At 42.8% G+C, this 24,363-nt stretch overlaps 1 long non-coding RNA gene across 1 annotated transcript in view; it reads right to left on the reverse strand.

Moving 5' to 3' along the window:
• Window positions 1–19,514, reverse strand: part of LOC114812944 — a 66,942-nt gene extending 47,428 nt beyond the window's left edge. The window contains exon 1 of the long non-coding RNA XR_003760557.2: window positions 19,371–19,514. This is a non-coding gene — a long non-coding RNA (uncharacterized LOC114812944). The remainder of the gene's footprint in view (window positions 1–19,370) is intronic.
• Between the last annotated feature and the right edge of the window lie 4,849 nt (window positions 19,515–24,363).

Below are 24,363 nucleotides of genomic sequence, written 5' to 3' on the forward strand. Positions count from 1 at the left end.
GAACAGCACCACCCTGGAATGCCCTCTCTCTTCATATCCGACAGGCAATTAGTCTCCCCACCTTCAAAGCCTTAGTGAAGGGACATCTCTTCCAAGAGACTTTCCCTGACTAATCCCTCCTTTCCTCTTCTCCCGCTCTCGTCTGCATCACCTTCACTTGTTCCCTTTATTCATCCTCCTTCCCAGAACCACAACATTCATGTACATATCTGAATTTTTATTTATATTAATATCTGTCCCCCCGCCCAAACTATAAAGTTGTTGTGGGCAGGAAATGTACCTATTATATTGGATGCTTCCAAGTGCTTAATACAGTGCTCTGGAAAAAGTAAGTGCTCAATAAATATGATTGTTTACTTCCCACCATTTTTAATCAGTGGGTAACTGAGTCTGTAACTGAGGAATTTTTATGCCTACTACTCTCAACAGTTGGCAGCCCTAAGAGAGAGGCGAGAGGGAGAGGTGTTGGTCTCCCCTCTCTCCATCCTTGAAGAAACTTTCCAAGTTGCCTCAAGAGCACTGAAGCCTTCTCTGGTTGAAGGCCTTGAAAACATTTTGTTAATTTCTCATCAACTAACAAGAGTATCAGTTTAATGATCATATAAATCATGCAGTCATTAACCACATGCTAGGCATTATATCAACACTGTCAAGTTTCCTGTGGAAGTGTGATGTGTACTATGATATATAGGCTATGACCACACTGATTCAATTTCTCTTTATACTTGAAAGTTAAATCGTCGTCGTGATCATCATCGTCCATCATCCCCATCAAACATTTCCTGAACCTCCACTGGGTGGATGGCGATACATCAGGTGTTTGTAACAGGCCAGTGGAAAATAGAGCTACTTACTTGGCAAAGGTGGATTAAAAAATGTGTTAAGAGTCTGAGGACTAAACCAATAGCCAGGGAATTCAGGAGGGCAAATTTGATATTGGAGATTGGGGAGAGGATGAGCAAATATGCCATGCTTGCTTCTTGTTTGAGGTCTAATTATTCAACAGTCAGGGAAGATGTCAGATCTACAATCAGTCGTTCATATTCATTGAGCACTTACTTCATGCAGAACAATGTATTAAATGTTTGGAAGAGTAGGCCAGAGTCGGTAGATGTGTTCCCTGACCTCAAGGAGATTACAGTCTAGAAGTAAGACATACAAAATAAATTACAGATGCGTACATAAATGCTATAGGGATGAGGATTGAGTGAATAAAAGGTACAAATCAAATTACAACGGTGATATAGAAGAGAGTTGGAGTAGGGCCAATAAGGACCTAGATGGGGAAGATGTCTTGGAAGAGATCTGATTTCAATTAGACTTTGAAGGTGGGGAGAGTGAGCTTCTACCCCTTGCTCAGCAGTAAATTGTGACTGAGTTACTAGGGAGAAAATATTGCTACATTTTTCTACTGTTTTCTTTTCTCTCCACTAGTCTTTTCTTAGCAGCTCTGCTTTCTCCAAGTTGGCAAATAGCTAGGGAGCCAATGAGAGACCCAGACCTGTTCTCCCTAACTAGGAGTCAAATAATTTTTTACTGTTGCCCTTCCTGCATTTCCTTACCAACGCTTTCATTTCCTTTCTCTTTCCCTGGGTTGTGAGCCTCTGGAGGGACAAGGATCATGTTTAATTCCCACTGTTTTTGTTTTTTTTTTTCTCAGGGATTAGTACAGTGGTCTGTAGCAGCATATGCTGCTCTGCAGTGCTCAAATGCGGCGTGGCCTAGTGGACGGAGCACGGGCTTGAGAGTCAGAAAGTCACGGATTCTAATCCCAGCTCTGCCACCTGTCTTCTGGGTGATCTTGGGCAAGTCATTTCACTTTTCTGAACCTCAGTTACCTCATCTGTAAAATGGGGATTGAGACCATGAGCCCCATGTGGGACAGGGCCCGTCTTCAACCCAATTTGCTTGCACCCACTGCAGTGTTTAATACAGGGCCTGGTACATAATAAGTGTTTAATAAATACCATAATTATTATTACTTAGTAAATACTACTAATAAATAGCTACCTCCCTTTTACTAAAGCTTCACCCCAGTCCCTAATTTATGGATCGGGCACCATGTCTGAAACCATGTCCACATTTTTCTCCCCACCAAGAGCTTTAATAATCATAATTATTGTCAGTGCTATCATTTTCCTAAAACTTGTCACATGTACAGGGAGGTAGAGGCCATGCCCTTTATTTGTTAGTGTAACACGAATAAAAACAATGTTTTCACTGAGTCTTAAGACATTTGATTAAAAATTATTGCTTAATTTCAAAAGCAGTAGTAATGATATTTACTGAGCATTCACTGGGTCAATGGACTGTATTTGTGAATCATTCTATAGTATTGATCGAGCCCTTACTCTATCCGGGGTACTTACGTGCTTGGAGAGGGTACAATAGAGATAGCGGATATGACCCCTGCCCTCATAAAGCACACATTCTAGCCGGGGAAACTGACACTAAAAATAGTTACAGGTAGGAGAAAGCAATAAAGTATAAAGAAAAAGACTTAGGAGGAAAGGTGAACACCAAAGTGCTTAGGTGACACAAAAGCAAAGCAGCACGGCTTAATGGATAGGACATGGGCCTGGGAGGCAGATAACCTGGGTTCTAATCCTATCTCCACCATTTGTCTACTGAGTGACCTTGAGCAAATGACTTCACTTCTTTGTTCCTCAGCTACCTCATCTGTAAAATGGTTATTCAGACGATGAGCCCCATGTGCGACACGGCCTGTGTCCAACCTGCTTAGCTTGCCTCTAAAGGGCCTGGGACATACCAAGCACTTACCGCCATGAAAAATGAATAATTAACTTAATAAATACAATTCTAAGCAAAGAACCTTTTAGACTTTTGCAATCTGTTGTAGAGTTGGCAAGGGAGGGACGGCACTGCCCAGGGCAAAGCGGAATTAGGATCAAGGATTGGATGGAAAGCGGGCTGGTGGGGGAAGGGGGTTTGTATAGGGGAGAGGATGGGGAATATGCTTAGAGAATGAGCTCACCCTCACTATGTTATCCATATTGCTTTGTGGGGATGGGGCCATTACCTGAAAAATATGGCTGTGTATACACATGATAATGTTGGTATTTGTTAAGTGCTTACTATGTGCAGAGCACTGTTCTAAGTGCTGGGGTAAATACAGGGTAATCAGGTTGTCCCATGTGAGGCTCAAAGTTAATCCCCATTTTACAGATGAGGTAACTGAGGCACAGAGAAGTGAAGTGACTTGCCAACAGTCACACAGCTGACAAGTGGCAGAGCCGGGAGTAGCCTGTCAAACGGCAGGGACTGTCTCTATCTGTTGCCGACTTGTTCATCCCAAGCGCTTAGTACAGTGCTCTGCACATAGTAAGCGCTCAATAAATACTATTGAATGAATGAATGAACTCATGACCTCTGACTCTGAAGCCCAGGCTCTTTTCCACTGAGCCACGCTGCTTCCCATAGTCACATGGCATTCATAGTCTAAAAGTCAGAGAGAAAGAGCAGGAATTTAGTACCCATTTTCATTCATTCAGTTGTATTTATTGAATGCTTACTGTGTGCAGAGCACTTTATTAAGCATTTGGTAGAGTACTACACAATAATAAACAGACACATTCCCTGCCCACAGTGAAGATAAGGAAGCTGAGACATGGAGAAGTTGAGGGACTTGGTCGAGGTCAAACAGCAGGCAAGAGGCAGGGTCAGGTTTGGAACCCAAATCACCTGATTCCCAGTAAGCCACTCTGCTTCTCCTTGGTCTAAAAGTATCAGAATGGGCTGGAATAATAAGGCTCTCCCACTCATACAAACACACTGTCTAAATTGCTGGGGCTAGAGCCCGATGTTGAATGGTCTAATAGAAAGAGCAAGGAACTGGGTAGTCCTGGGTTCTAGTCCAAGTTCTGCCACTGATATGCCGGGTACCTTGAATAAGACACTGTGACTCAGTTGCCTCAAGACACCTCGTATTCCAAACCCTAGACTGTGAACCCTGTGGGACAAACAACTGCGATAAAACAATTTTGAATCTCCCCCTAGGAAAATGTTTGTCACACTGGAAGCTCTTACTCAATTCTGTAATAATACATGTTTTTTTACTGCCAAAAACCATCTGTTCCCAATTATTAGTATGACGCACAACAAAAACATCACCCTGGTGGTTCTTTTTCAAGTACTCTAAATCAACAGTATCGTCTGCTTTAAGCAGGGCATCAAACTGATAATGATGGCATTTCTTTTGCACTTACTATGTGACAGACACTGCACTAAGCACTAGGGCAGATAGAGCCCAATCGAGTTGGACACAGTCTCTGTCCCACGTGGGGCTCACAGTCTCAATCCCCATTTTACAGATGAGATAGCTGAGGCACAGAGGAAGTGAAGTGACTTACCCAAGGTCACATGGCAGAAAAATGATGGAACATTGTTAGAACCCATGACCTTCCGACTCCCAGGCCCGTGCTCTCTCCACTAGGCCATGTTGCATCTCTCCATGCTGCTATTAGTTGCTCGGCAGAGTTCAATGGAGTTAGAATGAAATATCCTTCACCCCTAGTTGTCCATCTTCCCCTTGCCGGGGGCCAACTTTGCCAGCAACTGAGGTAGGAAGAGGAGTTAGGGAGGGAAAAACTGCAGTGGAAGGGGGGGCTGCTGAATTTAACCGTGTCAGAGACTCCCATGTTCTTCTGCTCAGCCAGCTCAGATGCTTTAGTATAATTTGCTGATCGCCTTTCCCCTGGGAACTCTCAAGATCATCATCCCCACTGCAGGTGAACCAGAGGACACCATATCCCAGATTCCTGTCTTTTCCTAGTTTTGACAGCAGAGCAGAAGATTTAAGAGCTTCCAGCATTCTCACTGTACTTTCCTCATCTCACTGTGGGGCCTGATTGAAAAATGGAAATCAATTATTGCTTCTTTCATCTCTACGACACATACAATTCAGACAGAACTCCACTTCCCCCGAACAGCCTGGCTCAATTTGTGAAACGGTCATTAACGATAATAAGAAGGTAGTGTGTTTAGGTAAAACTCGTCTCTCTTTCTCCAGGAAACCTTTAATCGCCAAAATTCAAGACTTCAAATTCACTCCATGCTCTCTTCCAGGAAACAGTTCATCTCACATGATATTGATTAGTAAAAGGTATTTATTGAACACCCACTAATAATAATAATGTTGGTATTTGTTAAGCACTTACAATGTGCAGAGCACTGTTCTAAACGCTGGGGTAGATACAGGGTAATCAAATTGTCCCACATGAGGCTCACAGTCTTAATCCCCATTTTATAGACGAGATAACAGAGACAATCCCAGGTCAACAACGGGCTCACAGTCTAAACGGGGGAGAGAGGCAACAAAGCAAGTAGTCTGGCATCAATATCATTAAGAAAAATAGAATCATCGATATATGCACATCATTAACAATTGATAGGTTGTTACCTGACAGTGCATCCCCTAGCCAAAATAAGATAGCCCAGACAATTTCATCCCCCCAGAGTTTCAGGAAAAGAAATAGTTTGACCACATTGGTCCTGATCTCTGTGGCATAGTGGAAAGAGCCTGGGCTTGGGAGACAGAGGTCATGGGTTCTAATCCCTGCTCCGCCCCTGATCAGCTGTGTGACTTTGGGCAAGTCACATGACTTCTCTGTGCCTCAGTTCCCTCATCTGATAAATGAGGATGAAGACTGTGAGCCCCACATGGGACAACCTGATGACCTTATATCTTCCCCAGCGCTTAGAACAGGGCTCGACACATAGTAAGTGCTTAACAAATGCCATTATTATTATTATTATTATTATTCAGGCTACCTCTGAGCACCATCAAAAGTGTGATCATAAAGACTGTGACAATGCTTAACTCATCATAACTCCATCATTTATTGAGCATTTATTGTGTGCAGAGCACTGTATTATACGGTTGGGAGAGTACAGTAATTGAACAGGTGCGTTCCCTGTCCATAGTGAGTTTACGGTTCACTCATTCATTCATATTTATGGAGTGCTTACTCTGTGCAGAGCACTGCTCTGCTCGGGAGAGTACAATATAATAGACACATTCTCTGACTACAATGAGCTTGCAATCTAGGGGGGAACAGATAATAATATAAATCAATTATTGATATGGACAGATGTGTGGTGGAGCGGGGGGGGGGGGGGGGGGGGGTCGGTGATGAATAAAGGAATAAAGTCTGGGTGATGCAACAGGTGGTGGAAGAAAAGGAAAAGATGACTTAGGTAAGGAAAGCCTCTTGGAGGAGATTCGTTCATTCATTCAATCGTATTTATTGAGTGCTTACTGTGTGCAGAGCACTGTACTAATGGCTTGTAAAGTACAGTTCAGCAATAAATAGAGATAATCCCTGCTTACGACAAGCTCACATTCCAGAAGTGGGGAGACAGGCATCAAAACAAGTAAACAGGCATCAATTGCATCAATATAAATGAATAGAATTGTAGATATAGACACATCATTAATATAAATCAAATTATAGATATGTACATATATACACAAGTGCTGTGGGGGGAGGGGGATAGAGCAAAGGGAGAGAGATGAGGTGATGGGGAGGGGATGAAGAGAAGAGGAACAAGGAGGTTTAGTCTGGGAAGGCCTTCTGGAGGAGGTGAGCCTTAAGTAAGGCTTTGAAGAGGGGAAGTGAGCTAGTTTGGCGGATGTGAGAGGGAGGGCATTCCAGGCCAGAGGTAGGATGTGGCCCAGATCGAGGGTGAGACAGGTGAGAACAAGGAACACTGAGAAGGTTAGCACAGAGGAGAGGAGCGCGTGGGCTGTGCTGTAAAAAGAGAGAAGGGAGGTGAGGTAGGAGGGAGCAAGGGGATGGACAGTTTTGAAACCAAGAGTGAGGAGTTTTTGCTCGATATGGAGGTTGATAGGCAAACACTGAAGATTTTTGAGGAGGGGGGTGACATGCCCAGAATGTTTCTGTAGAAAGATAATCCGGGTAGCAGAGTGAAGTATAGATTGAAGCGGGGAGAGACAGGAGGTTGGGAGGTCAGGAAGGAAGCTGATGCAGTTGGAATAGGATGTGCGGTTGTATTAACGTGGCAGCAGTTGTGATGGAGATGTGCCTTCAATAAGCTTTTGAAGTCGGGCGGAGGGAGAGTAATTGGCTGTCAGATATGAAGGGGAAGGGCATTTTAGATCAGAAGCAGGACATGGGGGAGAGGTCGGTGGTGAGATAGATGAGATTAAGGGTTAAAACTTGACCAGGCAGGATATTTAAAGATTGTTGATCATAAAAATGGTATTTATTGAGTCCTTACTTTGTGTAGAGCACTGTATTAAGCACTTGAGGTAGTACAATACGTAACCAAATGTCAGCCCTACGTGGAACAGGGACTGCATCCAACCTAAATTTACTTGTATTTTCTCTAGGCCTCAGAACAGTGTTGGACACGTAGTAAATCCTTAACAAATACCATGAAAAAACAAGTTTGTAGGCACGTACTCTGCCCACAATGGGCTTACGGACTAGAGAGAGAGGTAGCAGGATTTCCCAGTAGCTGCTGCTTATTGAATTAAAACAGTGCAGTCATGGACGGAGATGGAGAAAGTTATCATTTAAAGATTCAGTCAATCAGGTTTCGGGCAGCAGGGCTGGGATATAACAGGGGCAAGAAACACAATCCGGAAAGGCGGCTTTTGGAATGGGATCATTCCAAGGCCGCGACCCAAACTGGATGTTGGAACCTAGTCAATTTCACATACAGACCAGTGTTCAGCAATAGCAAATGCAACAATACAAGAAAAGTCCATGTTTCCTTGTGTACGAGGGGAAAGCACTGTACATTTGGCCTTGGTCTCTTCAATCAGTTTTATCATCATCACGAAGGAACAATATTAAATTGTAAACTCAAGACTCCCCAAGCAACTAGTTTTTCTGCCCACAGTAGCACGTGAGTGAAAACATCCACATAAACACAACAAACACACCCACAAAGTTAATGAATGCTTAGTGATAAATGGGAATGACTGAGAATCTAGGTGTAGACTACTCAATCTTTTGACCCAATCTGCCAGGCCAAAATACAAAAGCAATTTTAGAAATAAGACCCTGTGTCGTTGTGTACACAGTAAGTGCTCAATGATTACGATTAAAAAAAATGGCCCAAATTATTTATGATTGGACTCTGATTGAGTTCCAGTACGCAGGCTATCATATAACTTTGTTCCAGAATATTCCAAAGGAAAATGCAGGTGGCCAGGACGGAATCTCAAATTACTGGTGCTCAATTAAACCGAAGAATGAATGTCACTTTCATGCATTATTCTGTCATCTACTTCACAACTACTTCAATATTGGTAATTAAACTTCTTCAGCAATATCCAGGTAATTAAACATTTGCGTCAAACCTGCGAGCCCGGCCAGGCAGTATTGTCATAAAATAACTAAGGGAATGGCAGGAGCTTTTTGCAGCAGCTGGGATGGGATTATATTAAAATGGAGCAAAAGCACAGTGATTCAATGGGAAATACAGATATGGAAGATAAAACAATACTTTGTTAGCTACACATAATTATAATTTTGGTTGCCTGTAGAAACAGCTCTCAACGTATTAAGCAATCGTACTCATTTTAATTGAATTTCATATTGCACGCCTCCTTTAATCTTTATCGGATAATTAACTGATTGCTTGTACCGCAGCACTCCAAAAACGTCTGGGTTTTAAATTAAAATGTTGCAAAAGTTCAAGCAAACCTCCAATGGACAAAAAGCCCAGCAAAAAAAAGGGCAAAAGGATCTAGTACTGGACACATCAAAATCAATTGTGCTAGGTGGATTGGCGATGCACAAAATAATTTTATTTTATTAAATTTCATTGGAGCCAGGATGCCTGTTATCTTTGGATTCTAATGGATTGTGCAGATGTTCTCAGCGCTAAGTGCAGCACGGAACTTTAAAGCATTTATGAAAAACAAGGGGTTATTTTCAATCGACTATTAAAGTGCAAATGATGTGTGGTGCTTCTTAAAGAGTAAACATCCACAGTACCTAAAAAAACTCACACGCCATCACTTAAAAAACAAAATAATACAACATTGCCTCATGGCGTCCTGAGAGGCTCTTGAATTCCTTTCTCTTGTTTGCCTCAGAGGTACCTGACCTGAAACAACATACATTTTCATTTGGTAGTTTATGAGTACCCTATGTTGTTGTTGTTTTTTTTTAATAAAATGGAATCCCCAAACAATTTAAAAGTGAAAACTTGATACAACCACCAAGCGACTTAAAAATAGATGAAAATCCAATTACTGCTAAAACCACAACCGGTTCCCAGCATTTCAACCTAAGGCCAGGAAATTCACCCAGTGCTCAAGAAGACCAGTCCTTGTCAGACAACACCAGGTAGCAAAGGAGGAAGAGGAGGCAGAGAAATCTCACGGAAGACAAAACGAAAGCCATAAGCAAAGAACTAAAATTTGTGTTGTCTTGTAAAATTGTGACAAGGGAAGAGGAGCCAAGAGTCAAGAAGGATCTCCCTCTTCATATCCTTCCTCACTCTCTCCTCTCCCCCACTCCCCCCGTCAGTCTTCCTCTGACCCCTCACTCTCCCAATCTCTTCCCCTATCTCTCTCTTCCCACTCTACTTTCTTCCCCTCTCCCCCCAACTCTCTCCTCTGTCTCCCCCACCCCACTCTGGTATGCATATGGGAGTGCAGTATCCATAAGAACTGTTTCTTTGTATTAAGAATGTACCTGGGCATCCTATTGGACCTATCAATCCCTAGTAGAAGGGATCAAATCACGACCCAACATGTCTCCGCATCCCCTCTGATTGACTTCAGTCATCTGACGTAGTCTGACCCTGCCCCGGCCCCTGCCTCCACATGTGAGGGCCTGGCTCCCTTTGACCTGGCCCAAGCCTCCGGCCACCTCCAGCCCCTCAGAACGCTCCCCTTCCTGGACCTGGGGATACCTGGGTGGGCCCCATCCATCAATCCTGAGGACCCGGGACAGAACCACTTCCATTTTCCCTCCACCCCCTCTCCCTCCGGGCCGGCTGCAGCTACGTGGACTGGGTTATCTTGTCACACATGCGGCCTTATTGGCGATGGCAGCCGTCCCTACCTACTCCATGCCCCGGGAAGAGAGGACCACCCCCCCAGCTCCCGTCCATCCTGCAGCGGCCTCTCTGTCCCCCTCTGAGGCCCTACTCCCCAAGGAGCCAGGCCGGGCGAGGCTTTCATATTTTCATCGCACTCGTCCCCTCTTCCTGAGGCAGTCATGGTGGCTGAACCAGATTGGGTGGCTCAGCTCCGAGGAATAATAATAATAATGATGATGGCATTTGTTAAGTGCTTACTATGTGCAAAGCACTGTTCTAAGCGCTGGGGATGATACAAGGTGATCAGCTTGTCCCACGTGGGCTCACAGTCTTAATCCCCATTTTACAGATGAGGTAACTGAGGACCAGAGAAGTTAAGTGATTTGTCCAAAGTCACACAGCTGATAAGTGACTGAGCTGGGATTTGAACCCATGACCTCTGGCTCCCAAGCCCTGGCTCTTTTCACTGAGCCACACTGGGTGCCCAGCCCATCTCCACTTCCTCCCCCACAATCCACCCGCATCCCCTGCCGCCGGGATCTTCTCCCAAAGAAGGTCCCGTCTCCCTCTTCCCCGGCGCCAGCCACTGGATTTGGGATCAGGAGATTTTACTATTTAAACCATCAAGACAATCAATCAGGACCTGATTATTTATCAACTATTCTTCAATAATCATAACAATAATAATGTTGGTATTTGTTAGGTGCTTACTATGTGCCGAGCACTGTTCTAAGTGCTGGGGTAGATACAGGGTAATCACGTTGTCCCACGTGAGGCTCACAGTTAATCCCCATTTTCCAGATGAGGGAACTGAGGCTCAGAGAAGTTAAATGACTTGCCAATAGTCACACAGCTGACAAGGGGCAGAGGCGGCATTCGAACCCATGACCTCTGACTCCCATGCCCGGGCTTTTCCACTGAGTCACGCTGCTTCTCTTGAAGCATTTGGCATGATTAACGTGTCATATTGCAAACTATGCCAACGCAACCTCTCTCTCCCTCACTCCTCCGCTCTGTGGTAGGAATCGCGGGCTCTGACAGGCGTTATCAGTCTCCGAGGCTACGGCAACAGCTGCGCTAACGTGGTAAAAGCAGCTTCTTCTAGATGAAGAGAAGATGAGGGAGAAGAAACATGTTTTTTAATTATGCTTTGGGCAATGTCTCTCTGATATATCTTTTCCAACCTGGATCCACATCAGGTTATTAGCATACGGCCTTCCCCTCCAGGCAGGTAAGAATTCAGCTGTGCACAAAACTAGACTTGCACACAGGTGTTTAAGTCTATTTCCCATATTGCTAGAAGTTGTATATTTTTCACTCATTGGAAGATTGTATTCTTATTATCTGTTTTTTTGTGTTTTTTTTTTTTTTTTAAAGCAGGCATCCTACCTATTTGGTTAAAATGTTTCCTCCTCGATGCATCCAGTAATAAGATCTACCAAGACGCTAAATAACTCAATATTTCTGTGCTGAAGTAAAAAAAAAATAATAATAATAATAAAGATAAACCTGTAAACCTGTGGACTTTCATTTCTCCTACACTTCAACTCTCCAAAGTTAATTAATGTTGGCATTTGTTAAGCGCTTACTATGTGCCGAGCACTGTTCTAAGCGCTGGAGTAGACACAGGGGAATCAGGTTGTCCCACGTGGGGCTCACAGTCTTAATCCCCATTTTACAGATGAGGGAACTGAGGCACAGAGAAGTTAAGTGACTTGCCCACAGTCACACAGCCGACAAGTGGCAGAGCTGGGATTTGAACTCATGAGCCCTGACTCCAAAGCCCGTACTCTTTCCACTGAGCCATGCTGCTTCTCGTGCAGTGCAAAGTTCCACTGGATGATATCAAATTATGATATTCTATTCAGAGAGGGAGTAATGCCAAAATCTAAAGACACCAGGCAAGCAGTGTATCCTCACAGATAGAGCCTGGGAGTCAGAAGGACTCGGGTTCTAACCCCGATTCTGCCACTGGTCTGCTGTGTGAACTGGACACGTCACTTCACTGCTCCATGCCTTAGTTAACTCATCTGTAAAATGGGGATTAAGACCGTGAGCTCCAAGTGGGAAAGGGACTGTGACCAACCCGATTTGCTTGTATCCACTCCGGCGCTTAATACAGTGCTTGGCACATAGTAAGCCTTAATAAATGCCACAATTTTTACTATTATGCCCAAATTGCCATTAGTAGTATCATTTTAGGCAAGAATTACCCCATTGAGCGTCTTTTGTATTTCCCAAGGAGTTAGTCTAGTTTGTTGCACTAGGGAGGTGCTCAATAAATGCCATCACTGCTATTAATAATATTGATAATAATAATAATAAGAAGAAGAATGGTATTTGTTGAGCACTTACTATGTGCAAAACACTGTTCTAAGCACGGGGGGGATACGAGGTAATCAGGTTGTCCCACAGTTTTAATCCCTTTTTACAGATGAGGTCATTGAGGCACAGAGAAGTTGAGTGACTTGCCCAAAGTCACACAGCTGTCAACCGGCGGAGCTAAGATTCGAACCCATGCCCTCCGGCTCCCAAGCCCGGGCTCTTTCCACTGAGCCACGCTCCTTCTCTAATACTTCCATTAGTCTAATACAAATAAGTAATAGCTTCTCTATTACTACCACCTACAACACAGAAGTAGTGGTGGAACACAGATTGCATCAGGTGTTTGCAAAGGATTGCCAGCTGATCATTTCATCACACCAACTTTTACTGTTGTTAAACAAGGATGCTTTTCTTTGTGAAGGAGTTTCACAGAGTTTAATGGGGAATTGTTTCGGGGCTATTATGAATGGGATGCCCTCAGAAAGCAAGGCCATTGTTTCTATCACAAGACATTTTAAAAAGGAGGCTTCTATGCCTGTTTATTAATCAATACTGTTTAATGAACAAAGGCTATGTGCAGAGCACAGTAATAAGCAGTCTGGTCTAGTGGCAAAGACGTGAGCCTGGAGATCAGGGGATCTGGATTCTCGTCCTGGTTCTACCACTTTCCTGCTGTGTGACCCTGGTTAAGTCATTTAATTGTTTTATGCCTCAGTTTCCCAATGTGTAAGATGGGGGATCCAAGGCCTATTTCCCCTTCGTCTGTGACTGTGAGCCCTGTGTCGAACAGGGACTGTGTTCAACTTGATCATCTCGTTTCTACCCCAAATCTTAGTTCTTGGCATGTAGTAAATGCTTAATACCACTATTATCATATTTATTATTATGCACATGGGAGATCTAGAGTCTGTAATTCATGCCCTCAAAGATCTTGCGGGTATACGCCTGATGAATTTCTGTATTTTCCGATAAATTTCTATGATTTTATTGAGGACATTTTGAAGCCAGCAAGCTTATGTATCTACTGATCCATGAGTCTCTTTTCTACATAGACCTCTTAATTACAGGTTTAATTCTCACAATTTTTCCTTTTATCTTGACACATTTGGAGTCCGTTTAAAAAGCCGCCTCCCTCAAGAGTGATTTTGGTTTCTCACAGCTCTGTGAAAAAAAATGAATTAGCCGAGGTCACTATGACCCATCTCTAGTAGTCTTTGAGATACTTTATGATTGTGATTAAAAGTTGGTATAAATAGAATTTTTTTGTACAGGATTATATTAGATTCAGTAAGCAGAAAGACCAAAAGAATGAGAAAAAGTGCTCTGTATTTCAAATGAGAAATCCTAGTGTGTGATGGCACATGTAACTTTTGTGTGCTGATTGAAAAATATGGGCACAATCAGAATGCAATGAGAAAGTAGGTGTGCAAGTAACAATAATAGAAATTACACCTTTATGCAGATAGCCCATAGTGAATTGAGCTGCACAAAATATAGGGAAGATCCAAATTCATGACCTGCTCAACTAAATAATCCTAGAAACTAGATGACGATGATAATGATTGTGGTATTTACTAAGCCCATTCCATGAATCAAACAGCATACTTAAACTCTAAGGTAATAATAATGTTGGTATTTATTAAACACTTACTATGTACAGAGCAGTGTTCAAAATGTTGGGGTAGATATAGGGTAATCAGGTTGTCCCACGTGAGGCTCACAGTTAATCCCCATTTCACAGATGAGGTAACTGAAGCACAGAGAAGTGAAGTGACTTGCTCACAGTCACACAGCTGACAAGTGGCAGAGCTGGAATTCGAACCCATGATCTCTGAGTCCCAAGCCCAGGCTCTTTCCACTGAGCCGTGCTGCTTCCGATGTAAGGTAGGTACAAGATAATTAAGTTGAATATAAGTCTCTGCCCCATGTGGGGATCACAATCTCGGAGAGAGAAAGGGTATCGAATCCTTATTTTAGAGATGAGGAAACTGAAGTTCAGAAAAGGTCAGAGATTTGCCTGAGGTCCAAAACAGGCTGGTGGGAGAGATGTATTTGGAACCTGGATGCTCTATCCGGTTAGTGGTAATTTGTCTTGATTCTTGTGTTAGGATACACCCAGATCTGCCTTTCTGAATACACAAATCAAAATTACGTGGGGTTTTCTAAGGAAAAAAAGGTGTTTCCTTTCTCAAAAATAATGATAACAGTAAAATTTGTTAAGCACTTATGTGCCAAATGTGTGGAAGAAAAAATTAAAAATAAAAGAAAGCAATAGCCTTTGAGAGTCTGGCTACTATGCACAGTACTAAATTTTCTCAAGGATTTTCCAGTCCAATGGCTACAAATGATTCACCTCACAGTCTTCCCATCACCAAGCTCCCTCCTCTAGCTGAAAGGTGCTCACATTTAATACCTAGTCTGAGTCTGGAGGAAATGAGGTTTTCAATTATAATCCAGGACAAGCAGAACACTGTCAAATGGATAATGCTGCGGACTGGGGTGCGGCAGTGGAATAGGCAGAAAATTCTGCCTACTAAATCTCAATCCCTTCCTACTAAACCTGACCTGCTCCTTTCTCTTCATCAGCAGCGAAGTTGTAAGATCACTAAAGAGTCAAAGATAAAGTGGGCTAAGAAGGAAGAAAACAGGTGTTCCACTGCTCACTCAATTTCCAAGAAAAAGGGAGAGAAGGGAACAAGTAATAGTCTCTCTTCTCCTCTGTCAGGCAAACATATTTATTGAGTGCTTACTGGGTGCAGAGCACTGCATTAATTACTTCTAGTCACATTTATTGTAACATTGTAATATTTATTATGATATAGCAATAAACAAGCACAATCCTGCCTAGAACGATCAAGGGCTTTGCTTATCCTACATTGGTACTGGAAATCTAAAGCATTCTAAATTACAAATCCTTACTTTTAGCAAAAAGACATGTTAGTCCAATTTTCTGCATTAAAAAAATCATTTGCCAAAATGCTTTTGTTGAAACGATTCAACTCCATTTTTCCTGATTTAGATGGTCTTAGGACAGAATGATTACTCTAAAGAATAATAGAAGTACTCGCCCAAGCTCTCGGTAAAGTGTCTAGAAGCTGCTTTAGTAGAGGCAGTGTTGCCTAGTGACAAGAGCACGGGCTTGGGAGTCATAGGTCGTGGGTTCTAATCCCACCTTGGCCACTTGTCTGCTGTGTGATCTTGGGCAAGTCATTTAACTTCTCTGGGCCTTAGTTGCCTCACCTGTAAAATGGGAATTGAGACTGTGAGCCCCCACGTGGGACAACCTGATGACCTTGTATCTACCCCAGCTTTTAGAACAGTGCTTGGCACAAAGTAAGCACTTTACAAATCCCATAATTATTAATAAGCGCTCAAGAAATATGATTGACAAATGAACGAAAAGTGATTTAAGCATTTCCTTTGTGTCAAACACTGTATTTAGCACTGGGTTTAATACATGATAAGCATTTTGGAGAGAGCCACTGTTCCACATGGAGCTCAGACTCTAAGTAGGAGGGACACCAGGTATTTTATCCCCATTTTACAGATAAGGAAACTGAGGCCCTGAGAGGCTAAATGACTTGCATATGGTCACACAACAGAACCAGTGACTAGAACTCTGGCCTCCTGACTCCCTCCTTATGTGCTCTTTCCATTCAACCATGCTTGCCTTGACAATATTTTTTTTTTTTCTGATTTTGATGTCTTCTTGTAGTAGGGCTCACCTGAAACTTAGCCTGTAGATTATATAACTGGAGTTTTCAAATCTAACCAGTAGCATTTTTGAACATCTACTTCGTACAAACTATGGAACTTATACTTGGGAGGGTAAATCAGAGGTAAAGAGGGTAAGCACAATATAACCCAGTTTCTATTGGGCTTATTCAACCACTTGGTTCAATACCCTGCAAGTACATAGCATTCAACAAATATCTTTACTCCTGCAAGAGACAAAATGATGGAACCAAAAACAATTGCCATTAGAATGATGAAAAAAGGAAAGTAAAATAAAAGGGATTATTCATTCATTCAGGAGTATTTGAGTGCTTACTATGTGAAGAGCACTGTACTAAGCTCTTGGAATGTACAACTCGGCAACAGCGACAATCCCTGCCCTCACAGTCTAATCAGGGGAGACAGATGGGCAAAAACATAATCACAATAGAATCAAGGGGATGGACACCTCATTAACAAAATAAATTGGGAAATAAAAATATGTACAAATGAGCACAGTGATAAGGGGAAGGGGGGGAGCAGAGGGAAAGGGGGAGAAAGGGGGCTTAGCTGAGGGGAGGTGAAGGGGGAGCAGAGAGGGAGCAGAGGGAGCAGAGCAAAAAGGGGAAGCTCAGTGTGGGAAGGCCTCTTGGAGGAGGTGAACTCTCAGTAGGGCTTTGAAGAGGGGAAGAGATTATTATTAAAATAATAGAGCATATAAATCAATGTGCAAATAAGCGCTAATGATAACTGGGAGCATGCAAGTGTTGTGGGGGGAATAGGCAGGGTACAATTTGAAAGTAGCATGGGCTAGTGGAAAGAAGAGGCACCTGGGAGGGTGAGCAGGGAATGTATATGAATAAGTGAATTGTTATATCGTACACTCCCAAGTGCTTGGTACAGTTCTCTGCATATATTAAGTGCTCAATAAATGTAATTGAAAGAATGAATCAGAGGACCTGGGTTCTAAACCTGACCATCACTTGCATGCCGTGAGACCTTGTACAAATCACTTAACTTCTCCGTGCTTTAGTTACCTCATCTATAAAATGGTAATTAAAAAAAAAAAAAAACAAACAAAACTGTTCTCCCCCCTCTTACACTGTGAACCCCAGGTGGGGGAAGAGTTTGAATCCCATCTGATTATAATTAAACCAGCACTTAATACAGCTCTTGGCACATACTATGCAATTAAAACATACCACAAACACCATTGCCTGAGGAAAAGGAGATTAAACATGGAGGAGGTGGAATTTCAGGAAAATTTTGAAGAACTGTGCTATCAATAAATTGCATTCGAGCACTTGCTGCGTGTCGAGCACCGTACTAAAGCTTGGGAGAGTAAAATATAACAACGTTGGTAGATGTGTTCCCTGCCCACAAGGCTCTGAGAGTCTAGAAGGGGAGACAGACATTAATATAAATAATGGATGTCCATAAGCTTTGTGGGGCTGAAGGAGGGGTGAATAAAGCCCATTCCTACTCTTCTTTTTCATCCACACAGTTATCAGTAAACATAAATAGCGACATTATTAATAGTGGCTCCTTTATACAAATACATTTTTAAAATGCAACTATCCATTGTAAATTTCATATTATTAAAACACTACCAACATCACCTTGTCCAAGTAGGCACAAAAAATTATATAATAAGATCCCTAAAAACTTCATTTGATTAATAGTCCTGTCACCAGACTCCGTCACTGACCTTTCAAATCTCCGGCCTATAGGCTCATTTGGAGAAAAGCTTCCATTAAGAGCACAATCAAAATCTTAGTCCCCAATTGATTTTTTTTGGTATTATTATTATTGTTTGCTTTTAAAGGTTCAAAAACCGCAGAGCGGTTAATTCATCAAAGATGTTGAGAGGAGTTAATAGATCAGAGCGCTGCAGATGAAAACTCAGATTGGCCAAGAGAAAGCCACAGCACATTCTCATTGTTCTTTCCGCTAGGCCGCAACGCTTATTTCACTGCATCACACACTTTAGGGAGAAGCTGCGTGACCTAATGAAAAGACCACAGGCACGGGAGTCAGAGAACATGACTTTCAATCCCAGTTCCACCACAGGTCTGCTGTTTGATCTTGGCCGAGTCACTTCACTGTGCCTCAGTCCCCTCATCCATAAATTGTGGATTAAGACCGCGTTTAGACTTGAGCCCGTTATTGAGCGGGAATTGTCTCTGTTGCCTAACTATACATTCCAAGCTCTTAGTACAGTGCTCTGCACATAGTAAGCGCTCAATAAATACTGTTGAGAGTCATATCTGGGACTTGGACAGCATCCAACCTGATTAGCTTGTATCTACCGGTGTTTAGTAAAATGTCTCAGCCTAGAAAGTCATTCCTAAAATCCATCAATTGTATTTGAGCTCTTACTGTGTGCAGAGTCCTGCCCACACAATGAAGATCCAGTATCAAAAAAATGCATTTCTGTTTTTAGTTTATTATTGTCATTAGTCATTCCTCATAAATCCCTTGGGAAATATTAATAACATTTTTGCCCTCACTTCACAAATAAGAAAATAGAATAGCTGGAAGCCTATGTGCAACAAAGGAGAGAAATGAGTAGTGTTAAAACAACTTAGCCTTTATAATCTAAGCCTTATTATTATGGTATTTATTAAGTACTATGTACCGGGCTCTGTATTGAGAGCTGGAGTGGATATAAGCAAATTGGGTTGGACACAGCTCCTTGTCCCACAGTTCATAATCCCACATGGCAATTAAGACTGTGATTAATCCCATTTTACTGATGAGGTGCAGAGGAGTGAAGTGACTTGTCCAAGATCACACAGCAGACAAGTGGCAGAATGAAGATTAGAATCCATAACCATAATTTAGGGCAAGGCCTGTCACATTTAATAAAGAAATAAAATTGTTCCACTGCAGCCCCTTCAGGTTTCATCCAAAGCAACCTCCTCCATTTATAGAGAAGCAGCATGGCTCAGTGGAAAAAGCACGGGCTTAGGCGTCAGAGGCCATGGGTTCTAATCCCTGCTCTGCCATTTGTCAGCTGTGTGATTTTGGGCAAGTCACTTCACTTCTCTGTGCTTCAGTTACCTCATCTGGAAAATGGGGATGAAAACTGTGAGCCCCACATGGGACCTGATTGTCCTGTATCTATCCCAGCGTTTAGAACAGTGCTTCACACATAGTAAACACTTAACAATTACCAACATTATTATCATCTCATCTTATAAAACTCCGCTGAAGTTTGTCTCCCCCAAAATATCCTTTTACCCTTTCCCAAACCCCCACCAACTCTCCATCCACAAAGTACTCACCAGAGCAGAACTCCTCCAGGAAGGCCAGAGCAGAGTAGAAGCAGCCCAAAAATCTACTAGACTACCAGTAAACCCCCAAAACCTAGAGAAGGTCTCATCACCAGCCCTTGGGGTAATCACTGCCTGTGCTCATTTCCCACCCATCATCATGGGGGAACCTTTCCCGGGTCACTAAAATGGCAGCAGCAGGTTTGGGTGGCCCACATTTCCTCTGCCTGCCCAAGGTTACCAATCTGTGCTGATTGCTGTGATTAGCTGTAGCAAATTGTCAGAAATAACTGCCCTTCCTGCAATCCTTTCAAAAGAAAGTAACGGGAAAAAAGTTAAAATGCAGATTAAGGGTCCTGAATAAAAGTTGAATCTTAAAAGGCATTAGAATCTCAGTAGATTTAAATCAGTATGAGAAGCAGCGTGACTTAGTGGAAAGAGCCGGGGTTTGGGAGTTAGAGGTCATGGGTTCTAAACCCAGCTCCATTTGTCAGCTGTATGACTTTGGGCAAGTCACTTCACTTCTCTATGCCTCAGTTATCTCATCTGTAAAATGGGAATTAAGACTGCGAGTCCTATGTGCGACAACCTGATTACTTTGGATCCATCCCAGCATGTAGAACAGTGCTTGGCACGTAGTAAGCACTTAAATGCCCTCATTATTATTGTTATAATTATAAAACCTACAAAGAGGTGCTTTTTTACCCCTTCTTGCTAATTCATCCATCCCATTAAGACATTAGGTATGATGGATGACTTTTGGAAAACAACGTGATTCAAATTAGAAGGACTCCACTGGCCTAGGTTTCATTAGAAATCAGATTAACTGCAGGTGAGAAAGGGCTGAAATAAAACTGTGAAACCTCTACTCTTACTGTGATGGGGGAGTGGAGATTTGAGAGGTTTTTTGAGCATTGCTTGAACCCTGGAGTTTATGCAGAGGTAATTAACACTCTCATAAAATGGTAATTTCAAAGCTCTATCTACAAGGATGAATTAGTGGCTACTTTTAATAATAATAATCATAATTATGGTATTTGTTAAGTGCTTACTATGTGCTGCACACTGTTCTAAGTACTAGGAGGGATACAAGATAATCAGGTTGTCCCACGTGGGCTCACATTTTGAATCCCCATTTACAGATGAGGTAACTGAGGCACAGATAAGTTAAGTGAATTGCCCAAGGTCACACAGCAGACAAGTGGCAGAGTTGGGATTAGAACCCATGTCCACTAGACCATCCTGCTTCCCTAGATTAGAGCAGTGGCATATTAGGGGAAGGAAAATTCTGTATAAGAGAAGAAGACACTGGGGGAGTTATTTCATTCCTTTTGTTATTGTTTTTGCAGTCTGGGATGAACTTGAAAAAGTTGGCCCAGGAAAAAAATTGTCTGGCCATCTCCCCTCATTCTTAATCACCTGAGGCTCCTGGCAGGTAAACTCAACTGTATTTAGCTCACCTATGTCTCGGTCCATCTTGCCAGATCTTAGTGAAACTAGCTAAATGAGAGACTTCATCCACGATTAAGAGAGGGGGCAAACTTCATTTTCTGCCACAGGTCTGGAAGAGGAGGAGAAAGAGAGAGCTGACAGGAGATGTCAGGTTCAGGTATCTATTTGGAAGCTAATTACTTTTTTTATATTTTTTTCCCCACATGTTCATCCAAAGTTTTAGTAATCATGTTTTTTTTGCCTTCCTACAAATGGCTAGTTTTCTGATGCTTTTTGCAAAGTTCAGAGCTATTTCAGGTTCCCTGTAAGGATACAAGCAGTCACTGCCATTTCCCACAGGTTGGGCAAGAATATATTATTATTAATTGAGTGCAATTGTTAAAGTTAAATTTATTATTAGCATCATTATTAATAATGAACTGAAAATCTTGAAAATGGCAGGCTAACAGCTGGAAAATGCTATGAGTCTCCCAGTCCTTTCACATTTTTCTTCCTGCTCCTCTGTCTTCTGGAGAAGCAGCGTGGCATAATGGAAAGAGGCCAGGCTTGCGAGTCAGAGGACGTGGGTTCTAATCCCGCCTCCGCCACTTGTCCCTGTGTGACCTCAGCCAAGCCGCTTAACCTCTCTGTGCCTCACTTACCTCATCTGTAAAATGGGGATGAAGACTGTGAGCCCCGCATGGGACAACCTGATTACCTTATATCCCCCCCAGCGCTTAGAACAGTGTTTGGCACATAGTAAGTGCTTAACAATATCATCATTATTATTAGAAGTAGTAATAAGGCGAAGAAGCACCTAAAGCACCTAAAACCCCATCTCCTACTCTCCCATGAACCCCCAGTCAGGTCAGGCTTTTGTGAATGAAATTCTCAGAGATTAACCAAAGTTAGATGTTTCAATCAGTCAAGTGCTTGGGAGATTATGATTTTAACCCAGTGTTTCTAATATGCGTGGATCCTTGTTTCTCCTATCCAGAAATTGGGAGGATCCAGAAACCGTTTTGCAAGCCAAAGCTATTCGGTTTATAAATTAAGGGTTTGTTCAAAGACGATTCCCCATGGGGCCAAAATGAAGCTCGTACAAAGGAGCTAATGTCTTTCTGGGCATATCAGATTTTTTTTTTTTTTTTTAAATCAAAACAGTCTCTGGGTAGCCTGGAATTTCTCAAGCTTCTGTTTTGGGGGGTATTTCATGATTCGATAGGCTATGTTGCTATTTCATGACTAAGGAATTCATTGCATGTCAGCGATTGAAAGGAATTGTCCCAGCAAAGTCTCTTGGGAATTGCTCGTGTCGAAAGGTTCCTTCGAGTTACTGTCCCTAAGACAGTAGCTGATACTCTGCTGTCCTGGTTATATGAACGGCCTTTTGAGGCTTACAGTGATCCTGTTGGATATGAGGAATTCAGTATTTTTTATAAGATACAATTTCCCTGAGCCAGCAGGAGCCAGGCACTTTAAATTTTCATGCTGCAGGAAACATAGTTTTCCTAGAAGTCTAGACTAACCCTACTTCAGACACCCGCATTTTGGACAGCCGAATCCCTTTCCCCAGCCACGATTGGAAGACACGAGGAGGATTTTGGACTTTATCACGTAGCCCAGGGGCAAGAGCGTGGAATCGAGCGTCAGAAATCCAGATTGCAGTCTCAGCTCTGCCACTGACCTTCCTGTCACCACAGGCAAATGCCACCTACCCTCTCTGAACCTCAGTTGTGTCATCCATAAAACGGGGATGTGATCCCTGATCTCCATCCATCTTAGACTGTGGGCCACAAATAAGACTGAAACTGTGTCCGATTTGGTTACCTTGAACGTACTCATTCATTCAATCCTATTTATTGAGTGCTTACAGTGTGCAGAGCACTGTACTAAGCGCTCAACTCGGGAGTTTAGTGCATAGTACGTGCCTACTACATGAGACATTTTTTGCTACCATAGGGCCCGACATGGGACTCAGGTTTGCCCTCCTGTCCCCACAGTCTTGGACTCTAAACCAGGTTAGGAATACCTGATTTGCTTTAGAGAAGCAGTGTGACTTGGTGGCAAGAACACGGTCTTGGAAGTCAGAAGTTGTGGGTTCTAATCCTGACTCGGTCACTTGTCTGCTGTGTGACCTGGGGCAAGCCACTTAACTTCTCTGTGCTTCTGTTTCTTCATCTGTAAAATGGGGATGAGAACTGTGAGTCCCACATGGGACAATCTGATTACCTTGTATCTGCCTCAGTGCTTAGAACAGTGCTTGGCACATAGTAAGCACTTAACAAATACCATTATTATTATTGTTATTATTCTTGTATCCACCAAGTGCTTAGAAGAGTGCCTGGCACATAGTTCTTAAATACCAGAATTGTTATTATTTTCGTTATTATTATTATTAATAATCAACAAGCCCACACACCCAGCATGGAGATGATGAATGTAGAACACAACCGGATTCCGTTACAACCACTCATCCATGGACCTCCTATGGGGAGGGGATCCTTCTACCAACTCTGTTGGGATCGTACTTTTTGATTTGATCCAACTGATGAGATTTAGCCCATCCCCAAATCAATCAACCATTTGAAGGTATTTCTTGAGCACTTTTATGAGCTCAGAACTGTACAGAGTTCTTGGGAGATGACAATATCCTTGCTAGACCTGTAACTCCAAATCTTGCAGAAAGACAAGCATTAAAATCAAGTACATTTTGTGGGAAACAACAGAGTTTTTAAGATGTGTAGACAAGGGCTAACAGGGGTGGGCACGGAGGAAAGAGGAACCTATACCCAAGTGCATATGCAAAGTCAAAGTGGCATTGAGGGGAGGCCGAATAGGGTGGGGAAATGGAAGAAAACAATCAGGGAAGGACTCCTGATTGGATTCATCAGGTAGATTCATCAACCCCTGTCCCATCTGAGGCTCCAACTCTTAATCTCTACTTTACAGATGAAGTAACTGAGGCCCAGAGAAGTTAAGTGACTTGCCTAAAGTCACCTAGCAGACATGTGGCAGAGTCAGGATTAGAACTCAAGTCCTTCTGGCTCTCAACTCTGAAGTTGGGAAGGGTAGCGATCTTCTAGATGGTAATGGGGAGGGAATTTTAGATATGAGCAAGAAGTTAGTGGCGAGGAAAAAGGAGGATGAGACATCGTGAATCGGTTGGCTCTTGCGGGGTGAAGAGTATGAACTGAGATGTAGGGGGAGAGGAGAGAGGATACGGTCCTCTAGACTGTAAGCTCACTGTGGGCAGGGAATGTGTCAACCAACTGTGTTCTAGTGTAGTGTCCCAAGAGCTGAGCACAGTGTTTGCCAACAGTAAGCGTTCAACAAATACAAATGATTGATAAGTACAGTGGAGAGAACAGATTGAGTGCTTTGAACGAAAGAGCCCGGGCTTGGGAGTCCGTGGTCATGGGATCTAATTCCCATTCAGCCACTTGTCTGCTGTGTGACTTTGGGCAAGTCACTTCAATTCTCTGTGCCTGTTACCTCATCTGTAAAATAAGGATTAAGACTGTGAGCCCCATGTGGGATAACCTGATTACCTTGTTTCACCTCCCTCACCCCC

The sequence above is a fragment of the Ornithorhynchus anatinus genome, chromosome 6 (genome assembly GCF_004115215.2).
Source record: "Ornithorhynchus anatinus isolate Pmale09 chromosome 6, mOrnAna1.pri.v4, whole genome shotgun sequence".
NCBI classification, from domain to species: Eukaryota; Metazoa; Chordata; class Mammalia; order Monotremata; family Ornithorhynchidae; genus Ornithorhynchus; species Ornithorhynchus anatinus.